General features: G+C 36.6%; 1 protein-coding gene across 13 annotated transcripts in view; it reads right to left on the minus strand.

Annotated features, from left to right (window-relative positions):
• RBMS3 (RNA binding motif single stranded interacting protein 3) overlaps positions 1-24,724 on the minus strand; it is a 1,423,334-nt gene that overhangs the window by 282,219 nt on the left and 1,116,391 nt on the right. The gene's annotated exons all lie outside the window — the stretch shown is intronic.

A 24,724-nucleotide genomic window follows, 5' to 3' on the forward strand; every position in this document is an offset into this window, starting at 1 on the left:
GAAGTGTCAATACAAGACTGTGATTTCAAAATATGATTGGCATATTTGTGTAATATCTCTTCCTGTCTGTAATTCTGTAGAGTTAAACTTGCCTTTCAAACCAGAAGATAATAGAACTCCCTCCGGTAGATTATATTTTCTGGTAGCTAAACCTCTACACACACATAAACCTTGCTAAACATTGCATGTAGAGAATATAAAAACCCTTTAAAATAGATGCTAATGATGAAATATAAAAAATATATTGCCATCCTTTTGTATTGAGATGAGAGAGATGTTTACTTTAATGAATTATAGTGACATAAAAATACCTAAAAGAACATTCTTTTCTAGTCAATGTTCACATTAAAGTTAGTCCAAATATTCCAACCATAGCAAAAAGTCAGAAAAGTAAACGTAGGAGTTTAATGAGAGGGCACAAGCGTCAAACTGTTTAGATAAAACTAAAGTACAAAACTGAAATACTGGTATGGAAAGTACAGAACTTGAAAGAGGATTCTGGGCTTGTAAAATTTCTGATCAGTACAGCACTAAGTAATGGCAGTTACTTTCAAAACTCTTTTGGTGACGTAAATGTTGAGACTGTTTAGCCCATGAATATTGTCAAAACTAAACCATGAAAATATATAACCAATTTCAAAGATATAGGAAAAAAATCAATTGATTAAAGATCCCCAGAAGGTGAAGGACAATTTGAATCAGTGATAAAAGTAAAATAAAATGAAATAAAAGCATTTATGTCATTTTACTTTCTCTCAAACATGTCTATCAACATTTTATAAATATCATTGATATTTTTCTACGTATGGTTGAGAGACATGAAGAGCAAAATTTGTACTCTCCAAATGCATCAGAAAATCAGTATCTTAAGCAATGTGTTGCATTCCTACCCATATGGGTAGCTAGTAGCTAGATTATCAAAGAAGCAATCATCTTATAGCACCTCCCTTTGAAGAGATTCTTATCAAGATGTAAAATGTGGATGCAAAGACAAAGATTTCTCTACAATAAAAGTTATTTTGTATCTCTTTCTTGGTCTAATAACCCAGAGGATAAAATAATTTGCATAGCACTTCCTCACAAGGTAAACATTCAAGTTAATCAGTACGTATAAACAAACTCTATTGAGGGCTCCATTTTGCCAGTTTAGGATAAACCTTGTATGTATTCCACTCTGCTTTCCTGGTAAAATTTCCCTAATGAAATGTTGTAAAACTCACAAACCATCAACTCTTGCTATATGGGAAAATTAACCCCCTGAGAAGGAGCATTGAAATATCCTATCTCTATTTTTTATTAGCCCAATTTTAAATATTCAGAATGTATGGGTCATAAAATTAAGCTTAAGGCTACATTTATTCATAAGTTAATTTTTATATTTTAAAAGCATTTTAAAGAAAAAGAATCTTAAATAATTTTCATCTAAATCCTTCTCTATAGGCATGGAGAGCACAGAAGCAATGAGAGGAACAAGATGTAGATACTCTTTTAAAATTATGCATTTTTCTATTTGAAGGCAAGAAGAATATCCAAGGGACATTCTAATAAATAAGTTTAAATTCCTAAAGCAATTCATTATTAAAAACAATATATTACTTTGACTAAATTCACAAACTGTAATGTAGACAGGAAATCACTTTTAATAAAACCAAAAAGATTAGCTTTAGGAATTTTAGTACAAGGTTAATAGATAACAGAGCTGTGAGGCTGTCCCATGTAAAGACTGAATCATAATCTCCTCTTCACAAATTCTCAGTTCTATGATTTCTCTTTTAAGGGCAAATCTCTCTATAAATCTCTATCAAGACACATCCTTTGACTTTCTGCACCTGACTTGACTATCTCCATTAATCAAGATGGAAAAATTTTAATGTTTCAAACTAAAGGTTAAATTTAAAATATGCAGAACTATATTCTTCCAGAAAGATGTAGATGGGAATGTATGCAGCCTTTAAAAGTGTTACTTTTGTGGACAAGAAAGGTCTCCTCTGTTTGTCCTCTTCTAAACTGACAAAAAGCCTCTTATCAACAAGAATGCATTATGTCCTTTTCCTTGCAATAAGAATTTTAGGGAACCACTGAAGAAGCAAATGATTTCTCTCTCCTTGAGAAAATGAGGGAATTAAATTAATGCATGTGAAATCACTGGAAGATTTTTCATTGCTTAAGAATGTGGTACAGCCTACGTACAACAGGAGGTGGAAGAAGAGAAGGAAAAAACAAGTGAAGACTGAAGAATCCATCTTATCAAACAGAAAGATGGCCCTCACTCTGGAAAAGGCACTGTACAGTTAAGAGTGGAGCTGAGTGAAAACAAAATCCATTTGTATGCTCCATGAAACTGACAGTAATTATTCTTTCTACTCCATGAAGTTTCCTCAAGTACCATTAAATAATAATGTGTTGTTTTTCTGGCAAGAAAATATTAAAACACCTGTAATCTGAAAATATTCTAATATGTGTAATCATTATTTTACACTCTACATACATGACTTCAGTTCATAGGGCTAATAATCCCTTCGAAGCTAGTTATCATCACAGTTAAATAGGCAGCATATAATTTTATTCTCTTTCACAACTTATTTCTAGAAAATCATAATTGTGAAAATACTGGTATTTTCCAGGCAGCCTAGAAAATAGAAACGCAAAGTTTGATCTTCTCAAATATTTTCCTCAAATCTATACTTTTTACCATATAGTGTTTCACATTCAGAAAAGAAAAAAAAACACTTTCCCACGTTTGCCAAAACAGCATACCTCAAAAGCCTTTGTGTCTAATTATCAGTTGTTATTTCTCATTTACTTCTCAAAAAATAATTAGCTCAGTGCCTGTATAATGAAGTAAAATGCGGATTAAATTGAGACACTTCATGTCAAACATGAAAAATTCTTTGCTCCACAAATCTGAACTAAATGTCTTTATGTTGAAGGAAAAAGAAACCCTGTGTAGATAATAATGTTCAAATGCCAAGATAACTTTGTCCAAACTAACTAAATAACATAATACATGTTGTCTATGGACTGAATTCTTTGAAGATTATATCTTTTTGATAATTTGCAGGCGATCATATGGCTTTAAATATCAAGGGCATAAGACACATTCTGACCGGACTGGATTAAACAGAAAGCTAGCTCTTCTGGGGACTTAGAAAATTCCTTTATGTTTGGCGGCTTTTAAAATCACATACTATCTGTGACTATGTCCTCAGCTGACACAGTTTACAAGATTCTGCATAAAGGTGTAAGTGAGACCTGAAAAGGAAGGAAAACATTCTGAGTCAAAAAGAAGCCATGCAGAAAGAAAACCCACAAAATGTGCTGCACTTTCAAAATGCATGACCTCATTCTTTCCTGGTACTATGCTAAATGCAAAACAAAACCAATGATGTATATTTTGTAGAATGGAACATCTCACCAGTATCTGCCATTTTATCTCAGAGAAAGAAAGACAATGACCATGTTTACTACGGATAGCAGGCCTGTACTCCTGAAACAAAACACTGAATTCATTTCCCCAAATTCCCAAATTTTGTTACCCCAGAAATTGAAAAAAAAAGGAAACAATAAAAATTAAGTTGTTTAAAATTGCATCCTATTATTTTGGATCTTTTATGTACCAAAAAAGGCTGTGTAAATTAAAAGCAAAGTATATGTACAAATGTTAGCAATCATTGATTCTTATATTTATTTATTTTCTATCCTTTCTCATAATTGTTTTTTATTTAAAATGTTAGACCTGTCCATGATATCCTATCAAAAATGGATATGTATACCAGCCCCTTCACAGACTCACCAACCTTACAATGATGGGATGAAATAATTCTCAATACAGAGGGATTCAAGGAGATGATATTTTCATTGGGAGACATGTAAACAATTAGAGTAAAATGTGATCCTTAAAGTAAAAGAGATATAGTCAAGATGGAGCAAGTGACAGCTCAAAGGAAAAATCTCCATTTGCCCGAGCAGCCAGAGGAAGGCTTGGGATGGGAGCCCTGCTGAAGATGTACTAAGTGCCAGTTGGCATTCACCTTTCAGGTCTGCCTGTCTGAGGTCAAAAGTGCTTCCCATGGCAAAGGGCTTGCCTCCTCCTCCACATGAAGCTGAAGACAGGAACAGTGATGCCATATAATTCAAAGCTGGGCCCACTAAACCCCTTTGGAAAGATTGTTGGTAAAGTACATCAGATGGAAAACCCACATTAGAAGTCTCCCTACTTCAACCAGGTGCGGAAGTGGATGATGGTGCCGGTGGTAGTGACGCAGACGGTAGGGGTAAGCTTGGGGAGTACTGTGACAGGGAGTGCCTGTTGAAGACTGCTAGGAACGGCCACTGGCATTCTTATCAAAATGAAGACACAGGCTAGACCTAGATATGTCCTAAAATAATGCACACAAGCTCTTAAAGAAAGCTCATTAAACAAACATAAATTTTTCCTGGCCATTATGCTTGCCTGTTCAAGACCTATTGTTCATGCCTACTGTTTGTTCAAGTGATTTCTTTCTAAATATATGTATATACCTCTTGGTATATCTATCTACTTAGCTGTTCATCTCCTTGGACGAGGGAGGGTGCCAGCCAGCACTTACTCTGTGCCACGTAATGGCTAAAGAACAGTTGCAACTAATGCTCCTTCCTTTTTTAGAGAGTGGACTGGAAAAAAAAAGAAAACATTTTTCACTTGTATGGACTCTCATGGGACAAGAAAAGATGGATTTAGAATAGAGGTTATGCGTTGACCTGAGTTATCTTATCAAATGTATAAAAGGAAAAAACCAGAAAAACTCAACTCAAAAGTATTAAAATTTCCTCTCTAAAAAATGCTTACCAGAGACTGTTTTTACCACTGAGAGATATAAAACGGTTACTGTGTTCACATATACACATACACACAATAAAAAGAAAATTGAAGTCTAAGAAAATAAAACATGCAAAATAAACCAAGGAGAATTCTGTTTAGGTTTATCAAGAAACACAGACAGCAAGAAAAAGAGAAAGTGTTATTCCTTAAAGCAGAAGAAGCTCAGCCTACTTACCTCATCGTGTGTGTGTGTGTGTGTGTCCATGCATAATGAACCGTAAACTTTTAACTGTTTGAATTTTGGTCCGCAGGTGTACCTCTCTAAATTTTTCTGATATTCTCTGATGTCAGAAGCCATGTAGGATAATGACACTCAAATTTTGGACAATATAGAGTGTTAAAAAAATTAGTATCCTGTGATAATAGAAATAGAAGGAAGCAATCATATGTGAAAAAATATAATATCCCAGAATTTATTTGGAAAACGTTTTTGAAAGAGTCTATATCTAGCAAACAGAAAACTAACAAACAAAATAACACATCCCATGAAAAATGGCCATTCTACAACTCTCTAAAAGCAATTCTATACATAGTTAAATCCAAGGAAAGTGATCTTTTACCAGCCACAGTCAGTCTTACTTGATTCTATATGTGCTATAACCACGTGGTAAAACTTCTTATCATATAGCTACTCACAGAAATACATTTATATACCTTACTTTACAGAACTGTATGTTTCTGAAAACATCACCTGTTTTAAAACTTTAAAGTGCATCATAATATGGCATTTGAAGTTCCTCAGAATGTGAAGGTCAAAACTGAAATATTGGGACTCATCTTCCAGGAATGAAGATTGCTTTCATTTTATTTTATTTTTGAGTTTTAATTGGTAGACTGCCATTTATAGCACCATCCTATTAAAATTGATGTCCAGGATATTACTAAGTATATTCCAAATGCATTGAGAAAATTCTATGTAATGCAAAATCTCAAACAGAAAATGAACCATACTTTTAACATGTCAGTGTGAATAATTAATTGGCTTCTCGTAAGAACATACTTTGTGGCTCCTTCTGTTTATTACATTATTCACACCTTTCCTGGAACAAGCAGTTCTATTCTTATGGAGCCACATAAATCCAGAGAGAATGAATAGCCTCAATATATGATTGACACCAAAACTGTCAAGCCCGTTGCTCTGGGGATAGTCAATTTACAAAACTGCTTAGTCATTCTTGTCTAGCCCTGTGATGCCCAAGTATCAGCTGTTGAGAAGCCATATCATGAAATGTTAATTTGGCTCTTAAAGATAACATGCTTTTAAAAAGTGATAAGAAAGAAAAGTTGAGCTGGGTTCAGACAGACTGTCTCTGTTCCCAAGTTCTGAAAATGCACTCCCAGAAATATTTTCTGCAGCCTTATCAGCAGCAACATTCCTCAGCAATCCTGATGAAATAAAAATTTTCTCCCTTCAAGGAGGTGGGGTTGTGTGTGTGTCTCCCCCTGAGTATTTCTGCTCAGAAGTTAACACGACACTAGGTAGGAAAACCTACCCTACAGACATGTTTCCCGAAACTTCCCACTATGCTAAAGTTGTTCCTTTAGCTTTGCTCTCATCCCAGTCCCCCACAAGTCCCTCACCCATTTCTTCCCCTCTCCTGTTGTTCAATTTGGTAGCGCATTTAGGGATGCAATCTTTATGAGACCTGCCATGTGAAATAAACTCACACTCTATTCTCAGCATCCTCCCTTCTCTCATACATCCCCCTTGGAAAAATGTGATAACCTTTGTTTTCGAAAATACTACTGACTTGTGTGTGTATTTGCTTTGAAAATTGAGTCTTTGAAAATGATCCTGAGCCAAGCAACTCACACTTGGGGAACACTGCAGTGAAGAAAGAGATCACACGGAGGCTACGAGGAACAAAACAAATCGTCTTGACATCTGCTGAAGTGTTATAAATAAAGCCGGCTAGTAAAAAGATGAAAGCAAGGCTTGATTCCTCACTCTACCATCCTGCCCCCCACCTGCTAAGAATAATCTTGACTGAGAAAAGCGGTAAAGTTGAACTGGACATTATTATCCCACGGTAGCAGTGATTCAAATATTTAACTACCTAGAATTTTACGCTTTGCATAGGAAAGGTAATTCTGGAGTACATCAGCCTTAAGGAAAATAATGACACATTTTTATTCTTAGAATCATAGAATACATCAGTCCCGGCCTCTTCGCTCCCTCTATGTCTTTTTTTCTCTTTTTCCCCTACCTTGTATTTTCAAACTCCATTTAGATATCTCGTTTGTGGGTAGGACTCTTGCAAAGCAACACTGATTATTTTAATAAGATGCAAACATGAACTAGGACAGAAATGTTTCAGAGTGGTTCTCAGTGCCCTCCTCCCCTTTTCAGTTGCCTGCTTCAATCTAGAAGCATATTCAGATGATTACATAGTTCAAGAGCTCACTCAAATCTACTATGTAAAAGAGATGACATGCCTGCGTTGCTTCCCAGCTTCTACCTGTGGCAGGTAATACTAAGCAATTGCGGTACTTTCTCACTAAGAACAGACATAGCCTCAGGATCTTTCTTAACATAGCTCTCTCAGCAACCATCAGCCATTATCAAAGAACCAGAGCTAGTGTAAAGAATAACAACTAATTGCCTTCGTACAATTGGGCATCCTTCTTTAAGATCAATGAGCATGGAGAAAGTTGTGGAGCAATCAGAATGAGTCCATTTACTTTTGTTGGAGGTGGTCTTGATTAACTTCTGCTTTATGTGTCTTTGCATTCTTCTATTAATTTTGATGAAGCATTAGAAAATTTAAGAAATCATAAGCTAAGTGCAGGATATGAAGGATGGCAATTAGACTGAGTAGCATGTCATTTTCATTAAGCAAGAGAGCAGAGAAAGACAGTAGAGAGAAGATAAACATGTCAGCCCTCACAGTTACCATGTAAAGTCCTAGGGGAGCCTCATTATTAAATTAAGAGAAGTATCAGAGGTCTCGCAATATATATACATTAATTCAGACCTACATATATACATTAATTTCTAGGGTTATGGGCAATGTTCTCTATTTGGATAGGACTTTGAGTTACACAGGTGAATTCATTTGGCAAAGCTCATCAAATGGTAGACTTAAGATGCATATATTTCGTTATATGGAAGTTTCACCCCAAAAGAACAACAAATATTGAACTCTAGTTAATGATATGCATGCTGAGTGTTTACAAGTGAAATGTACTGATGTCAGCAACTGATGTCTTATTGAAAAAAACAAGATACATTGATGAATGCATAGAGCGATGCAGATGCAATAAAGCAAGTACAGTAAAAAAAAATTAATTGTAGAATCTAGATAGTGAGTTCACTGTAAACTTCTTTCCACTTTTTTGTATGTTTGAAAATTTTCACAATAAAATGGGGAAAAAGCTACAATATATACTTTATCTTTTTGTGAAATGCTTGGGATCTAGCTGTTCTTTCTCCTGCTTTTTTCTGATGGGAAGCAAGAAATATTTGTCACTATTTGCACAAGGTGCAATCAAGTGGAATGACTTGTTACTGAAATGTCTTGATGATCTTCATAAAGATGAATTGGGATGTGCCTATGCAATTCTAGCCAAGGGAGAAAAAGACACTCTTTTACTTAGACTCCACTATCCTCATCACAACAGAGCAACAGAAATGGTCTACCCTGGGGCCAGCCCGGTGGCGTAGCAGTTAAGTTCACACATTCCGCTTCTCGGCGGCCCAGGGTTCGCCAGTTCGGATCCTGGGTAAGGACATGGCACTGCTTGGCAAAAGCCATGCTATGGTGGGATCCCACATATAAAACAGAGGAAGATGGGCATGGATGTTAGCTCAGGGCCAGTCTTCCTCCGCAAAAAGAGGAGGATTGGCAGTAGTTAGCTCAGGGCTAATCTTCCTCCAAAAAAAAAAAAAAAAGAAAGAAATGGTCCATGCTAATGTATCTTAATCCAGCACTTTTGATAGGCAAAGTATCACTCAAATGCAAATATAAAAACACGCTTGCCCTCCTTGATTAGAACATCACCAACCTTATTTGTTCACTTTTTTTCTCAGAGCACACAGGACATTAATGCTAACTTGGCAAACCATGGTTGAGAAACTACTGCTCTGTCAAATCTACACGGGGGATTTCAGTGTCTAAATGATGGATACTGTGGGGCACAAAGTATTCAAAGCTTGGGCTCTTGTAAAACAAGTGCAAAGAGCTCAGTGAAAATCTATTATCACTGGTAGAATGGAGAAGGCAGCACAATGGTATTTCACCAGCAGCGGCCATCAACAAATTCACATGAAATGTATTCCAATTCTCAATCACACTTCTCCCTAGGTTAGTGGTTTGAGGGCAGCTGGACACAGCATCCTAAAACAAGGGCATTCTTTTAACAAGCAGAACTAAGAACAGGATATGTAACTTATTCTATTAATTCTTATAGCAACGTGCAAGCTAATATGCTCTGGCAATAATTTACAACATTTGATCAAAAAAATATTTCTTGCTATATTTTGTTTTCCACTTGCTTTAGTCTGGCTTTGGGAACTACAAGTCCCAAGGAGCAGGATGATATAATATGGCTAATGAGAATAAGTGGGCGCACTGCAATATGCTTCGAGGGTTCGCTGCTCAGCCTGTGATTCCATACTTTTTAATTTCCTCGCACAAAGAGTGAACTGAAAAATGGGAAAATCCATTTGGCTGGTCTGAGCTACAAATTAAATCCTTGATTAAATTTTGGCAATTACATCTCCAGGTTGTTTCCATTTAAACATTTTTAAACACATTTGGATAAGCTTCTTCATCATGACCTTGGCAATCTACTGTATGGCAAACTGGACTTTAATAAACACCATTAAGAGATTAGCTGACAAACAAAAAAATCAAAGAACCTTGCAAAGAAATATTTTACCCTGTTTTTGAGTTGTTTGCATGTGGGCATATTGCCAAGAGGAGAAAAATAAATATAAGAAGCTCATGTATGTTCTTAACCAGTAAAGAGCAATCAAAATCAGTGGTTCTCAAACTGTATCACTCCTAAAAATCTCCTGAAGGGCTTGTTAACACACAGAATCCTCGGACTCCACCCCAAGAAACATTGATTGAGCAGGTCTGGGTGGTGCCCATGAATTTGCATTTCTAACAAGCCCTGGGGTTACACTGATGCCATGATCATAGGACCACTCGGAGCAGCACTCATCCAAACCTTCTTGATGTGTGCAAGCACAGCTAAATGGATGGTGGAAAGTTCAGGAAATAAAGTAAGATAACTGTAAATCATTTGTCCAGCTTTTAAAGATATCCAGAAAGGTGACCTTATCCTTTCACTCAATAGCCAGTCAGTGGTTAATAGCTCTTATCGATCTCAATAAAATGGAGAGGTAGATGGGCCCCCAGACTCCGCAGGCTGTACTCTTTCCCCTCTGAGGTAGTGTAAACTTCTTCCTCCTTCAAGAACCCAGTATTCTGTTGCCCTCTCCCCAGTGTCAACCAAACTTTTTTAAGTAAACTATCAGCTAACTCATTCTCTCAAACCTTTAATGCGTATACCACCTCCTGCATGACAGAATACTTGTTGCCTAATCAATGCAAGAACGTTTTAATCATGGAAATTATGCTGTCAACTCCTGAGATAATGGGAAGCACTTACTGGTAGGAACAAGTAGCCACTCCCAGTCCCCTGGTATTACAAGTGGGTAGCCCCTCCCTACAAGGAAGCCCAAGCCTGCTGTCACTGTCTAGAGATTTTTATTGATGCAACTAAATCCAATGTTCATTTGCCCTATAATTACCAGAGACAAAGAATCTCAGCAAGTTATTAATCTCATATGTATCTCAAGCAGTAGAATATTAAATCTCCCTTCTCACTTTTCTTTTCCAAGGAAAATCCTATCAGCTTCTACACTTTGGTATAAGGACTGCCTCCTAACCCCTACGATATTTAAAAATAAGTTCCCTTTGAATTCTCTTAAAATTGAGTGCCTGTAAGTCCTCGAAAGCCAAGTGCCTATGTGATATATTTTTTAAACCTCTTGTCTTTACCTTTCTCTCACCATCCCCAATCCAATAGAATATTTTATATCAATTAAAGTTGCAATGAATCATGTGTTGACAGGAGTTGAAGAAGGAGGAGAGAACTTTGACACAGGCCTAACCAGAGCTGGGCATAAAGGAAAGATTGCTGCCCAGGTCCTGCGTGGATTAATTTTACTTTCTTTAGCCCTGTAATTGTTTTCAAATAAATAAGATAATAGTAGCTAGCAGTCTGCTTATAGGTCACAGGTAACTTACTCATAGCTTCAGGTAGGTTATTTATTTAATCCTCACAACAACCTTGTAAAGAAACTGAGATTCAGAGTTCTGCTCATCCAACTGGGGCCACAGAGCTGGTGTGTGACAGCCAGAGCCATAGTTCAAATTCGGCCTAACTCCTACTGTGGAGCTTTTTCTGTTATACCACACTAACCCCAAGAGTGTAACAACTCTTATTAGATTATCCTTTATTATATCTAATTTTCAAGAAAACTATCCTAGACTGCCTGTGGAAAAAAGGGCATGTTTTCCAGAAAACCTAATAAAACAAAGGAAAGAATAAAAAATTGGGGAAGCTGAGGCTATCTGTAATGAGACTGGGAAAACATTACAACTCCAGGCAACAGATGTTGAGGTATATCTGCCAAATGCTGAAACATTTGGAATGAGAAGTAGAATAGACACTCCTGAAAACAAAGTCACACATATGGTGGACAAACTGCAGGAAAATCACACCAAACAAAAACATTCAAATGTTTAATTGAACATTTCTTTAAAAAAATTAATACTTTCCTAAGTCTAAATCTAAATGGAATGCCACATTTCAGGGAAAATTTGACACAAAAGGAAAAATAACAATTGAATTTTAGGGTTAGAGAAAGAATCCCTGAGGCATCCACCCTGAAAAAGAAATTTACCCCTCAGGTAGAAAATTAGGATTACTTTAGCAACACTAACACCAGAAAACAACAACAACAACAACAACAAAGCAAGCAAAAACAAAACAAAAACTGTAATGCAAGGCGTTTTGAAGGGGCAAAATGACTCACAAAGTTTATGCTCAGTATAGTTATCATTCATGTACAAATGTTAAAAAAAAAAGATTCTGAAATACGCACAGACATTGGACCATAACACTCACAATGGTTTCTCCAAAAACTACTAGTTTATGAAATTCAGAATATTGTAATATAAATAAAAATGAGAATTCAAGAATTGCATAGGCATTATACAAAACGATTGAAAATGAACACTGATTTCATTTAAATGCAGAACTAAAGCTGAATAATTTTGTTTATGATGGTTATTTAACAAAATGTACATATTATCAAGTTGGATGTAAAAACAATAATATGAATAACTGAATTTGGAAGCTGGAGGAGAGAGATAATGGGAGGAAAAGTAAGATTGTAATTTCTTTATTTTTCATAACTGTATAAATTACAGGTTTTATTATTTAATTGTAAAAAGTAGTCCAAAGAAGAGCTAAAAAAGACTAAATACCTTCCAAATGATCAGAAAAGTAATAATAAGAACAAAAACAACAAGAAAATACATAATGACATAAAATAAAAAATACAAAATAAAACAAAGTGGTCATTTAAAAACAAAATACATAAACATGAAGATATTTAAGTAAAAATTGAGATGTTCGATTGAGAAACAACATCCTAGAGTAGAATTTTACTGAATAAAATAACTTCCTCTTATAAGCTAGGTAGCAGGACACATGAATTCAGACCTATTTTCTAGGGCTATCACAATGAAGTACCACAAACTGCATGGCTTAAACAGCAGAAATTTATTGTCTTTCTGTTCTGGAGGCTAGAAGCCCAAGATCAAGGTGTCAGCAGGGTTCATTCTTTCTGAGGACTGTGGGGAGAATCCTCTCCCTGCCTCTCTGCTACTTTTTGAGGTTTGCTAGCAATCTTTAGTATTCCTTGGCTTGCAGAAATATCACCTCAATCTCTGCCTTCATTTTTACATGATATTCTCCCTGTATACATGGCTGTCTCTAAATGTCCCATTTTTATAAAGGTGTCAGTCATGTTGGATTAAGGGTCCACGCTATTCCAGTGTGACCTCACATTAACTTAACTAATTATGTCTGCAACAACTCTCTCCCAAATTCTGAGGTACTGGGGAGCTAGGATTTCAACACATGAATTTTGAGGGGACACAACTCAACCTATAATAAGGTCCTTTTCAGCCTTTTATGCAGTTGGAAATGTATTAAACATTATTTACTGTGCAGGAAAGTTTTTGATCATCACAGCAATTACACGGAATGACTTTATGATCACTCTGTGTTAGAAGAGATCAGAAACTGGCAGAACGAAACAAACAAAAAAAACCTGAAAAAAGGCAAGTTAAAAGGCCTTATATAAGACCCTATATTTGAAGTGGCAAAGGACACCAATGCAGAACGTCTTCAGAAAGACAGCCAGGCATGATTCTATAAAAGAGTACTTGCCAGCTGAGTCAAAGTTGAACAATGCTGGATGGATACTGATGTGTTCAGCCAGCTCCAGTGTGATGCCAGTCTTTCTTCCTTTGTCATGGGTGGTTTAAAAAATAAGAACAAAAAGCTAGCACTGAATGTGGGAAGAAAATAAAGAGGAGGAAGAATGTGGAATGATGGGAGAATCTAGAATCATGTCCAGCCGTGACAAATCACCCACAGGACATTGAAAATGGTCTGGGAATCCGTAATCTAATACCCCAGGGAGATCTCTGTTCTTAAATTGTTAATTTTTATCTACCAGCTGCTCTGGACTCCCATTTTAGTATGTCCTAAGGGAAATTACAAAGATAGTAAAAGTAGGCCTGAATTTCTTTTATTTTACTGAGAGTAGTAACAGTGACTACTAGGGTCAGCCACTATAGCGACTCTAGTGGCAGAACACTAGGTTTATTCCCAATAAGCAATATGATCTTAGACAAAGCACTTAGATAGACGGCTTTCTGTGACTTAATTTTGTCAACTGTACAATGAGAAACTCATGTGAGGTTCAAAGATGACAAGTGAAGAGAAGAGTATGGGTGGTGTCTTAGGTCGCTGTCCCTAGAAGCAGGGCCTGAGACCGGAATCCAGGAGCATCTGATTTACTGAGGGAGTAATGCAAGGAGAGTGAAGCAGGAGAGGGAACCAGAAAGAGCCAGGCAAGATGTGATCTCAGGTAAGGTCCAGCTTTGGTTTCTTCCATGGAAAGCTCTGGAGCATATTCCGCACCATAGGCTTATCCTGTCTTGAGACAATAGGGGTGGCTTTTCATATCAATTGATTACAGCAGCAAGTTCCCCCTGAGTGTGTGAGGCAACTCCTTTCAGCCCAGGGAAATTCTCCAGAGAACAGGACAGTTGTGAGCCAGCAGCAACCAACACTGCCAGCAACTAGGAGAGGGCTGCACTAACCTGGCAAAGGGGAAATAGATGGGGTACCACAGTACCCCAATAGTAACCACTACAGGTAGGGATCTAATCTTCCAACATTACTTTCTGCCACAGCTTTGCCTTTATTTTATAATGGACTTATTTCTCAGATTTCCTTTCAAAAGCTTAGTTCCATAGCTGAAAAATATTTGAAAAAAGTCACCGGTAGAACACCACGGATCACATAAGCTCTGGAATTTTATGAGTCTATGAGTTCCAACTAATTGTTTTAAGATGTGTCCTTATGTCTGTGCAGGTTATTTGCCACCTTTATTTCAGCTTCATTTCAACTTTTTGTGTATTATCTGTATTCCAGGTATTGGGATCTTGAAAACTACATTTCCTGGATTTTCCACCTGACTTCTGGTTAGGTCTGTCAGTGGGAGGTACTAATGTGAGACTGGAAGATAGGAAGAAGGGAGAGTGCTTTTTTCCCTTGGCTTCTGGAGATGTCACCAGCATCAGTAGCCAGCTACAGGCTCCAGCAACCTTCAGCAGTTCCACTTCAGCTGCTAGCTCCAGCACCACTGCCTGAAATGAGAGGGCCAGCCTGCGCCAGCAGTAGTGTCCAGCAGCTCTCACAGTGGGGTTGGTGGCACTTTCAACTGTAGCAGAGTATTACAGTGGCATTAGAGACAAGTGTGCCCCTGTGATCTGCTAACACTACTCCTCAGTTTTGTTTGGCTGGTCGGAGGGGCATCGGCAGTTTCTTCTTCTTATTAATCTCTTGAGTTACTTCAGCCTCCTCTCTTTCCTCCTCCAGTCCTTCTAACATTTTTGAAAATAATTCCTGTATAAAAGGTCCTTAGTCTGAAAAACCTAGTGTGGTTTCCGTTTTTTCTGTCTCGATACTAATGGATACAATATCAAACATCCCGTGGCCCACCATATGAAGCAGCTAATATGTTTTATAATGAGAATGACTTCAAAGAAACTGAACAGGTGGTTAATTGCATAGCTCAAAAACAATAAAGCAAATGTCTTGGAGAGTATCTGCTACCCTCATTCTGATAGGTTACTTCTTGCCCTATTTACTGAATCGAAATTTATATAGATGTGATTAACAAAGAATACTCTTCTTGTTCTATGTTACAGTTTTTCATGAATATGATTTGCTATCCTTAGAGGATTAATGAAGCTTTTCTATTTAATTTACACTCTTTTACTTTTTATCCTACCAATTTAAATTTACAAATATAAGCTTATAGATTTCTGTAGATAAAAATGAACCCAAAAACCAGAGAAAGACCACGTCAATGCTGCATATCTCCAGCAATAATGTCAATGTATGCCAGGAGAGTGTCATTGCAGAAGACTTTCCTCCAGAGGCTTTCCAGTTAGTATCTTCAGTATAATTCTTCTATGACAAAAAATGTGTATTTTGCTTCTTTGGTCCTCCCACAACACACACATAATAAAGGATCCCTGCATATTTTCTGATTAGGATAAATCGGCATTTCTCAAACTAGCTGCATCAGAATCACCTCGAAGACTCATTAAAAAATTGATTTTGAGTGATTGAGTCCCACACTCAGAGTTTCTGATTCAGAGGGCTGGGATGGGGCTCAAGAATTTACATTTCAAACAAGTTCCCAGGAGAGAATGATGCTATTGGTCTAAGGACTACATGTTGAGAACTACTGGGATAGATTATTGAACCATCTGAGAGTTAAATATAACCAAGTGATGGATTCCTACCCAAGAAAAAATGGATATTTTCTAACCTATGTCAGCGTCAACCTGATAATAGACAGAGAGCTGTATTTTTCAAAGCTATATTCCATAACATACAGATTATCAGACCTCATCGTTTATTGGCAATGTTTTCCACTTGTTATCTTTCCAACTTCTTTGGAAGTAGGGGGATAAGTACATTATTTCCCAGATTTTTTGAAGCAGGGCAAAGATTTAGTTAAATATTAAATATTAATTTACACATTCACATAGTTTCAACAATTGACTTATTGAGTGCAAGATAGGGTAATAAAACCTTTTTCATTCTTATTTGCCCTGTTTGGTGGTAGCAGGATAATCCCTGATCTTAGTAGATCATTAAATTGGCTTAGGTAAATGAGTGAACTTCAAAGCGAAAGAATGTTTTGACGGCTAATAATTAATAATTATGTAAGACTAATTCCCATTTGTAAAAGAATGATAAATATTAAAACTGTCCTATACAAGGTAACTGATCTGAAAAAAATTACATATGTTCTCTTGGCAGATTTATATAGCTATTAATAAAAAGCTATGAAATTAATGCCATTGAGGCAAATGACACTAGTTCAATTATATTAATATTCAACTAATATAAAGAAGGATTAAAAGACAGTATTGACTTTACATTATCCTATCCTTGATTATATGCCATTCCTGTCTATTCAAGATTAAAAATCAGTTACCTTTTCCTCTATTCCATCTAATTGCCATGCAAGATTCTGGAACCCTAAAATACACATTTCTACTGACATGGTGAAAAAGTTCAAGAACTGTGTGAAAATATAAAATGCAGTATGTATGCATTTATTAATTCATTAAACAAAGATCTAAACAAATATTGAATACCTACTAGGTGTCAGGTACTGTTCTGTGCCCTGGGCATAGAGCAGTGACAACTGCAAAGATCCCTGCCCTCAGTGAGGTTTCATTCTAATGGGTAGAAATAAACCATTTAAAAAGTAAATTACTTAATATATTATAAGCACCATGAAGAAAAATAAAGTGGAGGTGAGGCTAGGAAGTATTGGAGTGATATAATTTGCAATAGTGTATTTCAGGGAATGCCTTATTGAGAAGGAGATATTTGAACAAACACTTGAAAGAGATAAGGGAGGCAAATGGATATTTGGGAGGATACTGGTCCAGGAAGAGGAAATGCCATATGCACAGGTTCTGATACAAGAGTACGCCTGTGGAGCAGCCAAAACAGCAGAGAACTCAGAGTGAAGGTAGTAGAGAATGTAGGGGAAGAGAGTAGGAAGATGAGAAGAAGGTTAACTATAGACCAGTGACATTCTAAGGCCATGTAGATTATTCTAAAGACTGGCTTTTACTTTGAGTGAGAATGGGGAGTCATTGAAGGATATTTTATTAAACATTAGCTATGAACTGGTACTTTCTGATAATGGCCTTTGTATTTAATTAAGATTAGAAACTTTATCTGCACTGCACAGTTGGAAAGTTTCATAATGAATCCCTACCACAGTACCAGATATGAGTGATAATTAATTAATATTTTTTCTTCTTTGAGTATATAAAACATTTGAAATGGAAAAGATCAAACTGTTTTTAACTGGTTACCAACAAGCTGTTCTCAAAATGAAATGGGTTCTGAGTAAGTTATAAAATGCCAAAGAGAAACACTGGAAAACGTAAGTGCTTACTTATTTAGAGCAACTGTTTATATTGCCATCAGTTCTGTTTGCAAAGAAGGCTATTATCACAATGTTTATGTTCACGATATCATTCCTGACAAACTGACTAGTTTAGGCTGGGAGGGGAAAAGAGGAACAGAAAATGGAAGGGGGAGGAGGAAAAATAATCCAAATTATTGAAATATGTCTTGGTGCAAAATAATAGAATCATTAAATTTAGCTAAGGCTAAAATGTGTAAACTATTTCATTTTCAAAATATATTAATGCTTTACAAAGAAAAATGACAGAATTCAGTTATTACACGAATCACTGATATACAATGGGTTGTATTTTCCTTGGGGGCAATGTGCCATTTATTTATTCTTCTGTGGCTTCAGTGTATAAAATACCAGTAAAAATAGTAAGCAAGGAGTTCAATCTACCTAGCCTATCTCACACAGAATAACTAGCTAAATATTTATCTTCCAGAAATCTGGTAAGAACTGGTTTCTAAAAGACTGAATATGTCTAATTCCAGTTACTAGCATCTTTATTTATTCTATGCATTTCTTTAGCTGGTATTACCTAGAGAACCAAAATGTTATTTTCACTAAGTATTATTCTTAACAATCAGTTATGCTTCTCCTACTCATGCTTGGGCTTTCACCATTATTCCTTTCTTTTTCCTCTAGGCAGCTCAAATAAGCTATTTCTTTTCCTTTTTCTTTTTTTCCCCTCAAAGGGTTCTTGCATTGTACAGAAATCCAGAATGATTGTAAATGTGGCCTCTATGAACTCTTTCCTATGGGGTGTCCAGAAACAAACCCCATTAACCTAAAAGTGTTCTAAACTATGCTTCAATCTAAGTATACATCTGGGCTTCAGATAACAGAGTTATTGTCAAAAGTGTTTAAGTATCTTCTAAAGACTCTTTTTGCCCAACAGCTCCAAAGAAACATAAAATATGTTCTTCTCATCTGAGCCTATTATCAAATTCATTTTTGGTAAGAAGGACTTCCCTGTCTCAGTCCTATTTCCCTTGATAATGTATATCCTCCCAATTTCATTGGACTGGCTATCGAACATATTTATGAAAAACAGTTGCCTCAACTTCGGAAAACAGTAAGTCATCATAAATATGAAGGCTAAGAATAACTCTGATGAACAAATGCAGTTGGCATCCAATCCCCTTAAATATCAAATTTCTGGATCCAAATTAGAGACACTATCTTCTTTCTGTTTGAAAAGTGGTAAAAGTCATGGTCGGAGTGGGTACTAGATAATGTCACCATTTTCAAGGGAGTTCATACTTACTCATAGATCAGTCCAACTGTAGTACTTAGTAGAACACTATTTTAATAGATTTTCTTTTTAAAAGTTCACCAAAATCAGGAAATTGAAGTCATAGAAATTATCCAATTGAGTAATTAATCAATTCACTCATTCAAAAAGTTTATTGAAGGGGCTGGCCCCGTGGCCCAGTGGTTAAGTTCGCACGCTCCGCTGCAGGCGGGCCCAGTGTTTCGTTGGTTCCAATCCTGGGTGCAGACATGGCACTGCTCATCAAACTACGCTGAGGCAGCGTCCCACATGCCACAACTAGAAGGACACACAACAAAGAATATACAACTATATACCGGGGGGCTTTGGGGAGAAAAAGGAAAAAAAATAAAATCTTAAAAAAAAAAAAAAAAAGTTTATTGAGCTCCTCCTCCTCCAGGCACTGTTCCAGGCATTGAGAACACAGCCATAAACCAACAGACAAAGACTTTGCTCCCACGGAACATATGAGTTATCCATAACCTAATACTCTCTTTATCTGATATATCGAATTTTTAAAAAGAAATAACCTATGGATATCACTGATTCATAATATATTGTAAAGAGTTTCCCACTGATGCCATAGTGTGGTCAGACTGATCACAAGTGTTGTTAGGTAGAACAGGTCTTCTCAGGCCATTGGAGCACTTATATCTTCCAAAAACGCCTCTGGTAGTTACCCAATCTTTAGCTCATCGATTTACTCCTCAATGCTATTGTATTATTCCAGGCCACAAGAGAGACCTTTTTTTGGTCCTTTTAGAAGAACGCCATCAAATTTTTAGGAGAATCAGAAAAAACTTTCATTAAAGGTCACAAAAATATCTTCATGGCCACTTTACTAACGAAAACTATAGAAAATTGCTCTTTCTTCATATACTCCCTAAATAATTCTGGAATTACTGATAACCCAGAGTAGAAGTCTTTGATATGCAAAAAAATCAATTACAATGGTTGGAATATGTTAACATTGGCTACTAAGGAACTTGAGGAATTATTGGCCACTTGTATACTTCAAAGGAGATGATAGGCATTAAATTTCTCTCTCTCTTTCAAGGTTCATGGAGATGATTTAAAATTATAAGCCATTTTTTATTTATTACCTTATAAATCACAGGAGGAAAGAGTGAGGAGACAACATTAATCCAACATATTTTTTGAGTACCTATTCTATGAGAGGCATTATATGACCAAGGCTGTTAAAGAAAATAAGGCACAGCTTTTGTCTCCAAAGAACTATGCATCAGGCAGGAATTTCTGCCTCTAAGGACTCCACTGTCTTCCATCTTGGTAGATAACAAACTTATACCAACAAAAACTTATATTCACAGCTAAAGACATTTTTGAAGGATCAAATGTTTTATATAATTTATATTAATAAATAAAATATAAAGATGGTGCCCTGGCAGCACAAGATTTCTATGATCAACTCACTGGAGGATCACCTCCTCTTGAAATGTCTCTTATTTGCATGTCTTTCACTCCCAGTTTCCCATGAAGAGGAAACCTCTAGGGGGCAGTTTAAGAAATGATAAGAATCACATGGATAGAATTCAAAGATAACGATTCTTTGGAGATGGGCAGAACCATCAAACAAATTAGTCTGGGTAGACAACTTCGGAGTGTAAAGCACTCCCTTTCAATCCCAATTTTCTCCTAGTTTTGGAATTTAGTGTGTTTGCAGGATGTGTTGACAGCACAGCTCCATCACTAACTTTTGTTCACTTTAGAAATGCCTGCTTTCTTTTCATTGTCAAATTTTTTCACTACAAGAATCTGGGTTTCCTCTACTGTATACATTTGAAATGGGCTGAGTTAATATATATAAGGCATTACCTGTTTTTCCAGAAAAAATAAAAATTTATTTATTGTCAGTTAATCCTAATGTTCCCTCTTTTTCAGTGCTTAGAATTAGGTAATGTAAATTGGTGCTTTTGTTGAAAACACTAGGAGATATCAAAAGTGTATAATTAAGTTCTCTTTCAATTCCAGAAGTGTCATGATGCCATAAATTTTCACATCTATATACTTATACATACATGGCTAATTACAATCACAGTTGTACATATGCTTTTTCTCTTTCTCCATATGTTGTATTTTTAACAGAACAATACCATGTAACGAACCCTTAAGTATAGAATTTTTTCCCCTATAAAAAGGAAATGCAAATGCTGTTACAAGATTTCTAGACCACTCGTTTGATAATTATGCAAAATAATAAATAGGACTGTTGGTTGCAAAGACTGAAAAGATGTGCATTGAAGATGCACAGTAGCCACAGTGCATTATGACAAGAAGTAGGGGTTGAGATTTTGATCAGGTGAGTGCTCTGCGTTCCCAGTCTCTTGGGACTTATTCATCCACCTCTCTTGAGTTATAGGATTAGTACCATTCATTATGGAAATACAGCAGAAGGACAGATGCGAGGAGAATGAAGGGAAAAGTAGGAATCCAACCCTTTACAGGGTTTTCAAAGCCCAGCAATGGGCCATTGCCCACAGCATCCAATCTTTTTTTTTTTTGGAGGAAGATTAGCCCTGAGCTAGCATCTGCTGCCAATCCTCCTCTTTTTGCTGAGGAAGACTGGTCCTGAGCTAACATCTGTGTCCATCTTGCTCTATTTTATGTGGGAAGCCTACCGCAGCATGGCCTGACAAGCAGTGCATAGGTCCACACCTGGGATCCAAACTGGTGAACCCCAGGCTGCCAAAGTGGAATGTGCGAACTTAACCACTGCTCCACCGAGCAGGCCCCAACATTATCCAAATGCTCGGTTCGCTGCAGAATTCCATTAAAATAAAAATAGGTCTACTTTAAAGGAAGAGAGACAAAAAGAATATTTAGAAAGATGAATAACAGACATGAAAAGATTCAGAATCTGAATAATGGAGCACTCTTAACTATGACATACATTAAGATGATAGTACATTACTAAGTGGACAACTAAGGGAAAAAGATAGATGATATTAATGGAAACAGTAGTGACCTAAATTAAGTAATCTAGGAGGAATTCCAAGACACTGCTCTGAAAAAGAGATGCAATAAGCTTTACTCGCAACATCAGCCAAAAAAGACTAGACAAACTTAAAAGCCAGTTCTTGTCTTTCATTTAGTCTTTTCTTCAGCATATTGAAGAAATAATGCCAGAACAGTGAATGGTAGACGATAGCTCAAAGAGATCAAATAAACAAATAGCAAATAAAAAAATCATAATATTGAAAAGCCTCATTAATGTTAAAGCAGATAAGTCCTATATCACTGGCTCTTAAGACTACATTCCTAGACCGTAACAATTCTTGCCACCAAATACGACACGAATGAAATTTTGGATAACTTCTTTCGTTCTTCAGACATCCAGTTCAACAGCATCTCTTGCTCACTTATGAAAGCTTTTCAGGTACTTTGCGTCATTAAGAGCAATTTCTCTTTCTTATCACCTGCCAGGAATTAAATGTTCACATTCATAGATAAACAACAGTAACCCAAGATTTAGATAAGGATATGACTGTAAAGTTTAACTCCTTTATATTCAAAGTGTGGTCCACAGACCAGCAAAATCAATATAATCTAGAAACCTGTAAGAAATGCAGAATCTCAGGCTCTAGGACACACCTAAAGAACCAGAATCTCCGTTATTAGCATGATGTTCAGGTTATGGACAACCGGCATGACCATAACATTTAGAGAAGCATTGTTTTAAACCATTTTTCTCTGTAAGAAGATGATTTTCTTCTGTGTGTGTTTATTACAACTAACCTTTACAAATGCTTTCTACTTGCCATGACTTGTTACAAGCTCTTAACAAACGTCATCTTATTGATGCTTGCTAAGACATCACGAGTTCTATTTCTATCTTCATTGACAGAAGAGGAAATGGAGTTTCCAAATTAACTTGCTGAGATTCACAGATAGGATGTGATGTCCCTAGGGTTGAAACCTGGGTAGTCCCTTTCTAGAACTCTTCACCACTACACTCTATTGTCTTTGGATAGACAATTATTAGAGGATACTTTTTTGGTCCTTTATTTAGATTTGATTATCTTGAAGGTTTCCATTTTCAAGGATTTTTGAACAGAAGGTTTATCAAAAGTTAATTAAGCCTATGTTTTTCACAGATACTCAGATTGTCACTCCTCATGACAAGCACCAGCTTGGGTGGATATGTTTCTATCTTCCTTTCTCTTATCATTTATCATCCATTAACAGCTACACTATATAAAATGTTGTGTCAAAAGAGCAAGAACATTTGTATTGTTTTGTGTGCATTGATTAATATTGATGGCCTCCACTCATCAAAGTCACTGTATAATTCCATTCTATTCAATCATTTATTTTTACATTACACATCACTCCAAAGAGAACCCTGCTCCCCATGACAGTCTCAGAATAAAAAACTAAAGGTAACAAGCATACTTTTTGATTTCTACCCAGGAATCAACATTTTCCAACAGGAGCCACAGCCAGCTTAGGAAATCACAGACAGTAACAGGCTATGCCAGTACTGTCAATGCTTACTGACAACAAAGGTATTCAAAGTTAAACACTCTCAGCACTCAGTGGAGACGAAATCTCTAGTCTAAGCAATAAGATGAAGAATGTAGTTAATATATGGAGAGACTAGAAAAGTTAAAACAAAACATTCAAAACAGTGTACAAAAATGTTTAACAGAAAACCAAGAAGCTAGTATGCTAGCTGCAGAGATGCAACAGAATAAAGGGAATAACAGTCTATCTCCAGTGTCTTGTGTTAAAGGAATCAACCATATATCTAGCAGAGGACAAAAAGGAAGGACAAATGACTGAACGCATTTCAAGCTGGGCAGTGACTGTGGGCCAATCAAAATGATTTCCTCCTCTTTGGGGTAGACTTGACAACATTTACCAAGCTCCCTTGAATGGCACTGTGACTCAGTTCTAGCCATGGGAAAGTGAGCCAAAATGGTATGTGCTACTTTCAGGCTTGGCTCATAATAATCTTCCACATTATGTGTTCTTATCCCATTTGCAAGTTAATGAGGAGGCCCAGAGGATGAGGGAGCCATAGGATGGAAGAGGCTTGGTTTTCTGAATCATTATGTGAAATGCCACCTACCTACTAGGAGCATCTGGGAGAGAAATGAACTGTTATTGGGTTAATCTAATGATGTGTTCGGTATGTTTCAGTAGTTAGTCTACCCTAACTAATGTACCAGGGAGGGTGAGTCTAGTGATAAAAAGACAATTTGGTAAAAGAATAAAAAGGATTGTGAGCTAGAGCCTTAGGTAGATAGTTCACATGTTATTTCCCATCCATACCTGCTCACCTTTTTCCAAGAGATATAAACTCACAAACTCAAATCGTCAGGGTTTTGCTCTCTTCAGATTACACTGCATACAGAGTCTACAGTATCTTGCAAACAACCTCTCAGAATTCCCAATGCCACTTTATAGTTCACCACAGAAGATAGTCATGAAGAAATATTTTCAGCTTCTTCCTCCCTAGTTTCCTCTTTTATAAAAACTCCCTGCAGAGGGGGAGCTAAATGGTCCAACTCTCTTTCCATGAAAGCCCACATGATTCTAATGCTATTAGTATTCATAAGCCATCCTTCTTCCAGCCAGCAAGAAGCACTTAACCAAATGACCTCATTAATCTTCACAGGCACATGATCCTTGATCTTTTGGAAGCAGAAAAACAAATGCTCTTATCCCTATTTCGCAGATGAAGACACTGAGGAAGAAAGAGTGTGAGGGAAAGACTACAGAACAAAACAAAGCA

Source organism: Equus asinus, chromosome 21, assembly GCF_041296235.1.
Source record: "Equus asinus isolate D_3611 breed Donkey chromosome 21, EquAss-T2T_v2, whole genome shotgun sequence".
Lineage (NCBI taxonomy): Eukaryota > Metazoa > Chordata > Mammalia > Perissodactyla > Equidae > Equus > Equus asinus.